Source organism: Pinus tabuliformis, chromosome 6 (assembly GCF_031772625.1).
Source record: "Pinus tabuliformis cultivar Carrire ecotype Pingquan chromosome 6, CPIR1, whole genome shotgun sequence".
NCBI lineage: Eukaryota > Viridiplantae > Streptophyta > Pinopsida > Pinales > Pinaceae > Pinus > Pinus tabuliformis.
The window spans coordinates 645,112,946-645,127,196 of NC_142292.1; positions in this window are offsets into that span (position 1 = coordinate 645,112,946).

Genomic DNA, 14,251 nt, shown 5'->3' on the forward strand with positions numbered 1-14,251 from the left:
GGTCTCCCATTATATACTCGATGGTATGGGGAGCTCAAATCCGTACTAGCGTTGTCTAATGCCGAAGCTAATGATAGCTGCTAGGTTTAAAGACATCGGAACATGTCTCTAGCCTAGACCTTCTAGATATAATCGTTAGATTTCAAATGCGGCTTAGGTTAATTGTGTTCATTTTAAAGTTGACCTTGAATTATGTCTCAATTTTCAGGCCTTAGCGATGTAACTCGAAAAGTCCTAAATGCAACTAAATGATACAACTCTTTCAATTCAATGAATTGTCTACACTAGATAGGGTAGAAAACACAATCAAATGCAAACAACCAAGCAATTGAAAGAAAAAATGATTTTTCACTACGTCACTTTTTCAAAAAATAAACTAATGAAAAATGCATTCCAATTCCTATTTTCCTAATAAGTGCACTTCAAATAGTCCTACAAAAGCAAAGAGAAATCTTTTTTCTTTCCAAATGCAAGTGCAACTCTTAGTTTCAATGATGCCAAGTAACTCAACATATTGATGCAGCAAACTAGAGTTATGTACTTTCTCATAAAATGATAAAAAATGAAATTTTTATAAAACACTTCAATGAAAAAGTTTCCAAGATTATCAATCTTCAAGCAAATGAAAAGGCACGAAAGAGAATTATTTTTAGCTAATGACACAATGACTCTACCAAAAACAAGATAGGCAATGTGATCTATGCCCCAAAAAGAAACATTTAAACAAGCAAACAAAAATTGTGTCAACTTGTATAATAGAGACCAAAGCAAATAAGAGGACTATAAACGAAATGAAAAGAGTAAATTCACCAACCACTTGACTTAATGAGTTCACAATCAGCTGAATGGAAGAGACCCTAGATGCCCTAAAGCCACAACTCATCCAAAGACCCAAGAAACCAAGTAAAGAGAAGGAAAATCAACAAGCAAATAAACCAAGTCAAAAATAGCTTCCTAGGCAGGGAGAAAACACAATGCAAACACGCTATGAGGCAAAAATCAATGAGAAAGACACACTGGTCAAGATTCGGGGCAAACCCTAATCTTCATCTACAAGCATTGGTGCGATTGCCTAACTGACAACAAGCACCAGAAGGGGGTCAACACGACTGTTTTTGAACATAACACACTAGTCAGCACGACTGTCAGATAAAAAACCGCGCTGAGTGAGAAAACAAAGGAAAAAATAAAAATTTCCAAGAACAGAGACCAGACTTGCTACAGTGAAATTTAAACCCAGAGCAGTAAAAAAAGCAAAGTAAATAGATCTAAAGGGAAATGGTGAAACTATCAAAGTTCACAAAAAATCATGAAATTTCAAACAAACAGAAAGATGGATCGATCCCCAGTGGAGTCGCTAATTTGTGGTGAAGTAAAATTACGAGTGCAGACACAAACAATTCCCTCTAGCCCGATAGCAGGTCTAGCCACAAACAAGACATTCTATGGAAGATTTCCTTAGGTTAGAACCAATTAATAGGGCCTACCTCTTAGTCCGCTTATCCCATTTGATGAAGCTCTTGCTCCCTCGCTCTAGCTAACTCTTGTTTCCTTCTCCGAGCACCTGAAACAAACAAGCAACAAGCAACAACAAATGTAATAATAGACAAATTGTAATTCAACCTACTTAACAAGTCAAGAAGCATTAAGACATAAACATGTAATATGACACATTATGTAGGAAATCAAGTGATAGTTGCATATATATTAAATCTATTAAATCAAGGAGAGGTTACAACTGTTGTCTTGACATTGATGTTCTCCCTTGACAAATCCGGGTTCCCACACACATCCGTCAGCATTCCATGATGGCCTCAAACAATAGTAGTCTCAAGGCTCTTCCCTTTAGGCTTCACTCTAAACCAAATTCACACTTTTGCCTCACACAACTAGAAAGGCTACAATCTATATATGACTTGATTACTTCAATCTTCAACCAGAGTATAATCAGAAATAACACACATACACACTAACACTAGCTTGTGCTTGGGAAAGATGGAGGTTTATATAGGAGAGATGGATCCTCTTCTCATGGGAGAAGGTCTTATCTTTTGAGGTAGTTCCATCCTAATAGGGGAAAAGAGCCTAAATAGACCTCCTCAGCTCCATCCAGCTTAACCATCTATCAGACTTCCATTACGAAGCTTCTAGAGCTAGAAGCTTCGGCTCTATTTTTAAAAACTTTTAAAAACAGGGCCGATGAGACTGGAAAATGGCTCAGTCGCTCCGGTCGGCGCAAGCGATAGTATTAATTCCAACATATCAGTGCGAGAATAGTATTAATTCCAACATATCAGTGCGATAAGGACACTTCTCATTAGTGCTAGTCTTGTAAATAGGGAAAAACAAAAGTTTATTGGGAAATGATGTAAAGGGGAATTGTTCTGCTCATGAAGAGGGAAACAATGGGGTTTTATTCATGATGGGAAAGCATACAAGGTTCACTATAGAGGTCCTCCAGGATCAAGGAACGAGGAGTATAGGGATAGTGACAAAAAGTTGTGTAACACTTGGGTCCCTATAATACTAGTGATTACCCCATTACTATTGTAGTTATAACCCTTATTTATATTGTTGTGCCCCTATTATCCCCATGTTGTTATTTCTGTGCCCCATAGAATCCCTCTATTGTTATTTTTGTGGCTTTATATTATTATTGTTAGGTCGGCTGGATTATATTGTGACTCCTTAGACTCCTATATATAGAAAGGAGGTTTTGTCATTTGTATCATCAAAGAATTGTTCATTTATGTAATGTAAAGGAGGTTGCGCCCTCGAAGAGGCTGAATTCTAAGGCGTTGATCTATCTTTTCTATCTTTTCTTGAGCTGGTTTCATAACATTTGGTATCAGAGCTTTGGATTCTAGGGTTTCGCTGCTCCAAACAGGTCATCGTGGAATGTTCACTATAACTTTTTTTCTGTGATGTTTCAAAAGTCACAAAAAAAACCCATTTGAGAAGAAATCACGCTGAACCTTGGGTCCGAATTTCAGATCTTTTCACGTGATATTTGTGGAGATATGATCTGAGGAAGTTGGTCTTTTTGCAGACTCCTGAATTACATTCAAAACAGGTGACCTAGGGAAAATCGTCATAACTTTCTCTCTAGGGATCGGATTGAAATTTCGTAAGAAGGTACAGAAAGAGAACGGATTGTATCTTCTTGGGTGTGTGGTTCAGATTCAAAGGTTGAAACAGTGACTCGTGGCACGTCGTACAAGTTCGCTCTACTGAACTAGTCTAAAAGCAAGTCACTGTGGGAGATTTCACATAACTCTTCCTTGGAGAATCCAATTTGGGTCAGACTTGTGGCATTGGAAAGAGGATGCAGAAGGCTACTACAAGTTGCAATTTTAGAACTGGATGATCTGAAATTACAGAGATACATCAGATTCAATATCAGGCTTCTATAAAGTGAAAAAAGGTGTGTAGTTTTTTTTTTTAATTTTTGTGTAAGCTTGGTTTAACGGAATTCAAAGGGCATAGTAAAGCATTATTATCGGTAACTGATGCCCCGAGGAAAGAAAATGCAAACACCTAGTAAGGAACCTGAAAGCTCTAGCATGACTCATGAAGAAGAGGAAGAAATGCTACATGATATATCAAAATTACAAGAACAAGTGCAACAAATGTCACGCTCACAAAAGCTAACAGAAGCTAAGATAAGTGGCGTGGAATCTAAGATAAATGGCGTGGAATCTAAGATAAATGGCGTGGAAGCTAAGATGGATGATTTGAAGACAGATTTGAAGATAGACATGGCAGATTTGAAGACAGATTTGACAAATTTTCTACAAGAAATACTTACTAATGGTGAAAAGGTTGTAAAGGAAACTCATGATGTGAACAAAAGAAATGTTAATCATGATTCCATAGACGCTAATGTTGGATCGAAGACCCACCATATTCCAAAAATCGATATGAGGAAGTTTGATGGCAAGGATCCCGCCACATGGATATTACAGATGGAGCAATTCTTCGATCTCAATAATGTGCAAAACACACAAAAGGTACGTATGGCAACTGTATATTTGGAACCAAATCAGTTTGTATGGTATCAATGGCTTTGCTCTCGTAAAAAAATTATCACTTGGGCAATTTTTACGGAAGAATTGATAGCACATTATGAAGATACAAAAAGCAACACTTTTTTTAGCCAATTGATAAGTCTCAAACAAAAGGGTTCAGTAATGGAGCACATTGAGGAGTTCCAAAAATTGAACATAAGGGTAAAAGATATTCCAGAGGAGCATAGGATTGATGTGTTCATAGGGTCTTTAAAGGATAATATCCAACATGATGTTCGCCTTTGGGAACCTGATTCATTAGAGAAGGCATTCAGGTTAGCAAGAAAAATGGAAAGCAAAATTATGGCAACTAGGAAGCATACCACTCACAACTATAAAGACGGAAGTGTTGTTGCCCCTAGTCTTCCACAACCTATAAGGTTGACACCACAACAATTGGAAGAAAAAAGAGCAAAAGGGCTTTGTTACAGTTGTGATAGCAAATACACTAAAGGTCATAAGTGTGCTGAGAAGAAATTATTCTACATAGATTGTGAAGAGGAAGAAGAAAAGGAGCAAGAAAGGTCAAAAGAAGAAGATATACTCCAGGAACAAAGCCTAGATGAAGAACAAATAAATCCGACCATATCTTGTAATGCATTGGCGGGAATTACCACTCCTCAAACCATCAAGATAGAAGGACAAATCAAGAAGAAAAAGGTAATAGTGTTGATTGATTCAGGAAGCACCCACAATTTTATTCATTGTAGGGTAGCAAAAGAATTGAATTGCTTCCTATATCCAGCACCAGAGTGTCAAGTGATGATTGCAAATGGAGGAACAATAAATTGCTCTGGAAAGTGCCATAATATCAAGCTATCCATGGGAGAATATGTATTGACTAGCCCAATGCTTTCCATTCCAATGGGAGGTGCTGATGTTGTACTAGGAGTCCAATGGCTACAATCCTTGGGTACAATAGCTTTTAATTTTCAAGAACTTTTCATCAAATTTTCTACGGAAGGAAAGGAAGTTGAATTAAGGGGTATTGCAGGGAAACCAGGAAAGATAATCAGCTCTAATGGTATGACAAAGCTTCTAAAAAAGGAGCAAAGAGGTGTAATTGCACAATTATGTTCGCTAGATGTTTCCACATCGGAATCATCTATTTCTCCAGATCTCCAAAAAGTCCTGGACAATCATTCCAAGGTATTTGAGACTCCCAAAGGTCTCCCACCTATGCGTGATCATGATCATGCTATTCATCTGATTCCAGGAAGTGTTCCTCCAAACATCAGGCCGTACAGATATCCCTATGTCCAAAAAAGTGAAATTGAACGTATGGTTGCAGAAATGCTAGAGGCTGGTATAATTCAACCAAGTCAAAGTTCTTTCTCTGCTCCAGTAGTATTGGTGCACAAGAAGGATGGATCATGGCGCATGTGTCCGGATTATAGGGAGCTCAACAAGCTCACTATTAAAGATAAGTTCCCCATTCCTGTCATTGATGAATTACTGGATGAATTGCATGGATCAATTTACTTCACCAAGTTGGATCTTCGTTCGGGATATCATCAAATCAGAATGAAGATTGAAGACATTCCGAAAACGGCATTTAGAACTCATGAGGGTCATTATGAATTTTTGGTCATGCCTTTTGGCCTTACCAATGCACCTTCAACATTTCAAGGTTTGATGAATTCAATTTTCAAACCATTCCTTAGAAAATTTGTGTTAGTATTTTTTGATGATATACTAATCTACAACAAGTCTTGGAAGGATCATGTTGAACATGTTGACAGGGTGCTACAACTATTGGAGGAGAAACAATTATATGCAAAAAGATCCAAATGTTTCTTTGGAGTCCAGGAGGTGGAATATTTGGGTCATATTGTATCTCATGAAGGAGTTAAGGTAGACCCTAGCAAAATTAAAGCCATTAAGGAATGGAAAATCCCCACATCCATAAAGCATCTGCGAGGATTTCTTGGGTTGACAGGGTATTATCGCAAGTTTGTTAAGAATTATGGGAGAATAGCAGCACCTCTAACAACATTATTGAAGAAAGATGCATTTTCATGGACTCCGGAAGCAACAAAGGCCTTTGAACATCTTAAAGAGGCAATGTGCCAAGCACCGGTCTTAGCTACACCGGACTTCACAAAAACCTTTATTGTGGAATGTGATGCTTCAGGAAATGGAATTGGTGCTGTTCTAATGCAAGATGAAAGACCCATTGCTTTTGAAAGTCGTCCAATCAAGGGAAAGTTTTTAAGCAAAGCTATTTATGAGAAGGAAATGTTGGCAATACTCCATGCACTTAAGAAATGGCGACCCTACCTAATGGGAAGACACTTCAAGGTAAAAACGGATCATGATAGCCTTAAATACTTTTTAGAACAAAGATTATCCTCTGAAGAGCAACAAAAGTGGGTCACAAAGATGTTGGGTTATGACTTTGAAATCATCTACAAAAAAGGGAAGCAAAATGTGGTGGCAGATGCACTCTCAAGAAAGGATGAGGATGTGGAAGCATTGTTGTGCGCCATTTCTATTATCCAACCAGATTGGATAAACGAAGCAAGGGAGGAATGGAAGAATGATGAAGAAGTGTGGGCACTTATTCGAAAGCTACAACAAGATTCCAGTACGTCTGATACATTTAGCTGGCAAAATGATTCGTTATGGTACAAAGATCGCTTATACCTCTGTAAGAATTCCCAGCTAAAACAAAAGATTCTTATGGAATTGCACACTTCTCCCTTAGGAGGGCACTCAGGATTTTTAAAAACTTACCACAGGGTTAAGAAGGAATTTTTTTGGGATGGCCTTAAATCAGATATTCAAAAGTTTGTGGCGGAATGTTTGGTTTTCCAACAAAATAAAGTTGAAACAATTAAGACACCGGGTCTATTACAACCTTTATCCATTCCAAGCCAACGTTGGGAGGAGGTTTCAATGGATTTTATCACAGGTTTACCCAAGTCTGAGGGAAAGAGTGTCATCATGGTGGTAGTTGACAGACTTACCAAGTATGCACACTTTTGTGCATTATCACATCCATTTAAAGCCAGTACAGTTTCTACTGCATTTATGGAAACAATTCAAAAGCTACATGGAAACCCAAAGATTATTGTAAGTGACAGAGATCCCATTTTCACTGGAAATTTTTGGACAGAATTATTTTCTTGTCTTGGTACTCAGTTAGCTCATAGCTCATCTTATCATCCTCAATCTGATGGGCAAACTGAGATAGTAAACAAATGTTTGGAAGGATATCTTCGTTGCTTTGTATCTGATAAACAGACACAATGGGTCAAATGGTTGCCTCTGGCTGAATGGTGGTATAACACTTCCTTCCATACAGCAACAAAAATGACCCCATTTATGGCACTTTATGGGTATCAACCACCATCCATCACATCATATTTAAGAGAAAATTCTAAGGTTCAGGCAGTGGAACATCACATCGAACATCAACAACAAGTCCTCCAACTCTTAAAGGATAACCTCGTGTTGGCACAAAATAGAATGAAACAACAGGCAGATCAACATCGCAGTGAAAGAAGTTTTGATGTAGGTGATTGGGTATTCCTACGGCTACAACCATATAAGCAAATGTCCCTAAAGCAAGCTAAGAAGGATAATAAATTATCACCAAAGTATTATGGTCCGTACAAGGTGTTGCAAAAGATTGGTACTATGGCATACAAATTGGAGCTTCCTGCAGCTTCTCGATTGCACCCAGTTTTCCATGTTTCATGTTTAAAGAAGGTTATAGGCGACAAGCTCCCAGTTCAAACAATATTGCCAGAACTTGACGAGGAAGGAAAAATTATATTGGAACCGGAAGCAGTCACAGAAACAAGAACTCGACAGCTACGAAATCGATCAATTTCAGAGTATCTTATCAAGTGGAAGAACTTATCCGCTGAAGATTCCACATGGGAGGATGAGAATTTTATGCAGAAGTATCCAGAACTACTCAAGCATTGAGGAAAACACTTTTTTGAAGGAGAGGGGGATGTTGGGTCCCTATAATACTAGTGATTACCCCATTACTATTGTAGTTATACCCCTTATTTATATTGTTGTGCCCCTATTACCCTCATGTTGTTATTTCTGTGCCCCATAGAATCCCTCTATTGTTATTTTTGTGGCTTTATATTATTATTGTTAGGTCAGCCAGATTATATTGTGACTCCTTAGACTCCTATATATAGAAAGGAGGTTTTGTCATTTGTATCATCAAATAATTGTTCATTTATGTAATGTAAAGGAGGTTTCCCCCTCGAAGAGGCTGAATTCTAAGGCATTGATCTATCTTTTCTATCTTTTCTTGAGCTGGTTTCATAACATAGTTCCATCCTAATATGGGAAAAGAGCCTAAACAGACCTCCTCAGCTCCATCTAGCTTAACCATCTATCAGACTTCCATTACGAAGCTTCTAGAGCTAGAAGCTTCGGCTCTATTTTTAAAATTTTTTAAAAATAGGGCTGATGAGACTAGAAAATGGCTCAGTCTCTCCAGTCAGCGCAAGCGATAGTATTAATTCCAACATATCAGTGCGAGAATAGTATTGATTCCAACATATCAGTGCGATAAGGACACTTCTCATTAGTGCTAGTCTTGTAAATAGGGAAAAACAAAAGTTTATTGGGAAATGATGTAAAGGGGAATTGTTCTGCTCATGAAGAGGGACACAATGGGGTTTTCTTCATGATGGGAAAGCATACAAGGTTCACTATAGAGGTCCTCCAGGATCAAGGAACGAGGAGTATAGGGATAGTGACAAAAAGTTGTGTAACACTTGGTGATACTCCTGCTTGCTGAAGGTCGAGCGAGAGATAAGTTCTCCATATCTCGTGCAATATCCGCAGGGATATTTACCTTGGTCATGGCAATGGGCTCTCTTTCAAAGGATACTTTAAATTGCTGGACATCAATATCATGGTAGGATGAAATATGGATATGTAATGAGCTGGTGCCCTCAGCCTTGGACTGCGGGGCTTAAGCCATGCTTCGAGTCTGCCAGCGGCCTGGAGCAGAGGTCTCGGTCGGAGAAACTAGGGGTTTACTGAAGGGAAACAAGGGTCGCCTACATTTGGACTTTGGTGTGATGCTTTCAGGATTCTGGGAAGGCTCTGCCAGGGGTTCTAATGCATCGTAGTTTGTAATGGGGCTCAACTTAGGTCGGGTTGGCTTGGCCTTATCTCGTTTTATTTTTCTTTTTGAGCCCACTGGCAGGAACTGATTTTTCGCCCTCCTTCACACTGTTATCAGCTGTCTAGGGAAGTTTAGGAACAAGAGTGGGAGAGTGGGTAGGGTAGGTAGGCGTAGATTTAGATTTCAACAGGGGAGTGACATCATCTAGTTTTAGGGAACGACCTACTGCCCATTGCCGACCCTTAGTTTGGGTTTCCTGCCTAGGAAACTCCTCAATTAGGAAATATTCCCACGACCTTTTCCTCCTCTTTAGCTCATCGACCAATAGGATTTTGATTAGGATATGGTGGCATAATGCGGTCTTGGGTTTCCTACCCTGCGACTGCACGCCTCTAGCCATCTTGTGCAAACTTAATTTCAAAAAGTGAGGAATGTTCAGTTGTCTATCCTCAGTAAAATGGGTCATCAACTTGATATGGTAAAGGAATATAATAGCATACCTCCCCTCGCAGGTCACAAAGCATTGCAACATCATAAGCAATGGGTGTCATCGTTCCTCGATGCAATTGCGTAGCACTCCTTTTCCCCAATTGATAGACCTGTAGGCAGGTTTTAAAAACATGGTACAACTTGGAATGTCTAGCTACTCACCTTTGAAGAATTTTTCACCCATAGTCGGTAGCCCGATGGCCCTGCTCATAGACTCTTCTGTGACCCTGAAATTCAAGTTGCCCACTTGGATGTGCTTGCCATCGAAACTCCATGTGAATGCCATAGCGACCTGGTCATTGTAGCCTTGGAACCTTTTCAAGAAGGCCATCCAAACTTTTTCCTCCAAAATACCACTGCACTGTTGATACTCTGTGTTGCACGTGAATTGGTTGAAGGTACGTTCATGGAAATCAACCCCCATGGTGCTTGCGTTCATTGTAATTCTTCTTTTCCCAAATTTTCTGCACCTTTGGTCATTGACTGATTCTATAGCCATGGCCGCAGACACCCCTTGTATTAGATCTGGATGAACGATCGCCCAATCATGATGAATTGGTAGTGTGAGACCGATCACCATCATGATGATCGTCCTATCTACATCTGGTTCAGAGTGTGAACGTCTGATTGCAGTGTGCGAGCACCTGATGTGGTGTGCAAACATCATGGTGTAGAGTGTGAGTATCGTGATCAAGAGGCGGCATCCTCCTCATTATTACTAAGAGGTGTCATGAAGCGATGGCTAAGCGCGGGCAGGGTGGACATCATCGCACAATAAGTAGGAATTATGAGCGGATGGCAGTTGTGGTTCGTGTCTCATCGAATGTGCTGGAGAGTAATTGTTGTGGGATTGGGAATAGACAGGTTAGGGAGTATGGCATAGGATTATGAGCGAACTTTAGGAGAGTTTTAGAAGTGCACTTCCACGATATACATTTTAACCACTTACTAATCAGATTCAAGAAAAATTAGAGTGCGTACCTGAACCACTTTAGTGTTTTCGTGTTGATTGCTTGATCCTACTGTAGCTTACTGGAACTTGAATACAAACGATGTTGGCTGCAACTGTGCGCTGTGATCCAGATTTTGAAAATGGAACTCAATTAACAAGATTTTTGACTTCTACAAGTTGAGTACATATCTGGTGGATCTATACTTAGACAGATCGATTGGTAACAACAATCATCCTTGCTTGCTAGTGAATATGAATACTGACTCAGGAAATATTTTGGCATATATATATAAAAATAATCTGTCCATGATCTAGAAGGCTTGTTCACACACATTGGGATAACAAATGTGCAATTTGGTAGAATATAAGACACAGATTTGGACATAATTTCAGGATCTTCATATGTAATATTAAATTGACAGAGCATAGGGCACAGCCTGTTTGAACATAGTTTCAAGACCCTCAAATGTAATAACAAATTGAAATTAGACAGAGTATAGGGCACAACCTGTTTGAACATAATTTCAGGACCCTTAGACTTGATGCCATATATCATGCTGCTCATTGTCTTCAGTAAAAAGAAACTGCTTATCAATCTATGGATTTTGACCAGCCCTGGAATGATGACTGCCTGGGGAATTTCTTCTTTAGGGAGCTGGAAATGTCCAGAAAGAGAGCTCCAAGGGGGCTTCTTTTCCGTAATTATTCCCTTGGGCCCGAAAAAGAATAATTCAATGCCCAAAGGATTCCTAAACTACCACTACTTTATTGATTTAACGAGCCTAAAGTAGTTGGTGCTCGAGGTAGTCATATTTAGAGAGTCTGAGCTGCCCATAGTAGACTCTAGGGGGTTTCCTTTCTGTAAGCATTTCCTTGAGCCTGGAAAGGAACAATTCTATACTCAAGGAATCCCTAGACTATTGCTGGTCCATATCATTTTGCGAGCCTGGATCAGTCAATGCTCGGGAGCTTCATGTTTAGAGAGTTTGAAGGCCTCCAAAGAAGACTCCACAGGTTCATTTTCCATATGTAATCCACTAGGCCTAGATAAAGGAATAAACTTGCTCCTGGTGAATTCCTCCTATTGAGCCCCAGAACTACCTCTCTTCTACATACTTTTCTAAACCTTTTCTCTTCCATTTTTCCACATTAGTGCCCCATAAGCTATCAAAGATTGTTACATATTGATTCTAGGAGTGCATTTAAGTGGTTTTCAAACTATATCCTTGTGTGTGCTATTTGATTTAGATTTTGTTCATTAGCTACGGAATGTAGCCACTTTTCGTAGCTGACTTGCAATTCTGCCACTGTTTTCATTGTTCTATAGGTTACAGGTGTCGGCAAGGGAAATGAGGCACGTGGGCAGCTTAGAAATGATATATACATGGAAAAGGTCCTATTTGTTCAGCCGAATTCATGAAGAAAGGCATCAGTCAAAGGACGGTCAACAAAGAGTCCTACGTCCATTAGGTCTTTGTTCCAGCACATGAAAAAGTACGAGACTGTTCCTGAGTTCATGGATCCACTTTTTCCAGCTGCAGGCCATCTCCATGATGCAATCTAACACCCACCTTTTGTAGATTTAATGTTTATGGCAACCAAAAGGCTAAACTTATGGGTTCTGTCCTGTTTACGTGTCCTCTCCTGAAGATTTTTCTCCAAACGACAGTTATCTATTTTCCTCTATAAATAAAGAATTTGCAAACGCAAGTAGTTAGTCTTGATGCTGTTGGTTTAGCGTTAGTCTTGCTGTTGTAACGAGAAGACATATTCTCTGTTTTGCAATACAAAAACTCTGTTTTCTTATGACTGTTTAAAGCGTGGTTTTGAGGTGACAGTGTATTAACTAAAGGCTGTGCAGAGGGCCCCTACTGGTTGAGGTTTTGTTTTTCATTTTTGTATAGTTTCCATGCATGTTTTCTCTTATTTCCATTGTAAATTTCTCATAATTCGTTTATGGTATTAATCATTTTTATTCCTGTACATGATTTTGCAGCATTGTTATATTTTTCACTAACACTGATCAATGATTTTAGGATAGGTTGTGCTCGAGCCTTTTAATATAATTTTTGCATCAAGTGATGATCTGAGATTTGCTTCCTCCGCTGTACTTTATATTTTAATTCCAGTTTTTATGCTTTATTTTAATGAGATTTGTTTACGGCTTTTTAGCTAGTTTAGATATCAATTTCTTCATGCTGCTTGACGTTATCTCCAGTGCCTTTAGCTTAACCCCATTTTAGAAGTTAATTGGCGAGCTATCAGATTGTAGGTGAAGTAATTTGATTTTTCTTTCATTAGGTTGCAAGTAGATAGTTTAGATATCAAGTTCTTCATGTTATTTGACGTTATCTCTGGTGCCTTTAGCTTAACCCTGTTTTAGAAGTTAATTGGCGAGATATCAGATTATAAGTGACGTAATTTGATTTTGCATTCATTAGTTTGCAAGTAGACAGTTTAGATATCAGTTCTTTATGCTACATGATGTTATCTCCGATGCCTTTAGCTTAACCCCGTTTTAGAAGTTAATTGGCGAGCTATCGGATTGTAGGTGAAGTAATTGATTTTGCTTTCATTAGTCTGCAATTAAATAGTTTAAATGTCATTCTTTCATGCCATATGACGTTATTTCTGGTGTCTTTAGATTAACCCCATTTTAGAAGTTTATTGACGAAATATCAGAATTATGGATGAAATCAGTGACTAGTTTCTAGCTTCTTTATTTTTGGTTTTGAGTGCAGTAATTTAGATTTTATTTCTGTAATTAAATGGACAACAGAGACAACCTCATGTTCAGTACTTCATCTTTTGCTTGATTTAAGTAGCTGCATATTTACACTTTTGTTCAAGTCCTGATTTTATCAATAGCATGTTTTGAGATCTTTGAAGTGCTAAGTTTGGAAATTACCATAAGAGGCATAAACCTTGTCTTAAAATCTGCATCCATACTTGACCTTTAAAATTATTCTTAAGACCTTAGAATAGGATTTTCATTTGCATTAGACATTTTAGGAGACCAACAAGAACAAAAACCCCAAAAACAAGATAAAAATTGAAAACAATAAAGTAAGAAAAAGGTTGTCTTGCACATATAGTGTACCACACTTCATCAGTTTATGACTCCTGGATTGATAATTAATGTAGCAATTTAGGACACACTAAATTGCCTAAACATTTTGGTGCCGTTGCCGGGGAAGTGTAACTAGGTAGCCTATCTCTTACATTCAAAAAAAAAAAAAGAGGGAAAAATTGATAATTTCTTGAAGTATGCTCTCCTCTTGCACCTAGTGTGATCTGGAGGATCAGAAAAGAGAATTATTAGTTTAATAATTTCTTGAGTATGCCCTCTTCTTGCACCTAGTGTGACCTGGAAGATCAGAGAAAGGATTATTAGCCCAATTAAAAAAAATTCATTAAAAAAAAAAAATGACATGCATAGAGCAAGAGATTCTAGGGGAAGGTTTATAGCTAGGGCTAAGAGTTCGATTTTTACAACTCCAACTACTTCAAGGCATAGACAAGATATGCCTCCATCCCAGACTCATACTCCCAGCCTTAGGATTCCTGGAATTCAAGGGGCAGCAACTGAATTAGAAGATTCTCCCACACTATCTACTAAATTTTGTCAGGCCAGGC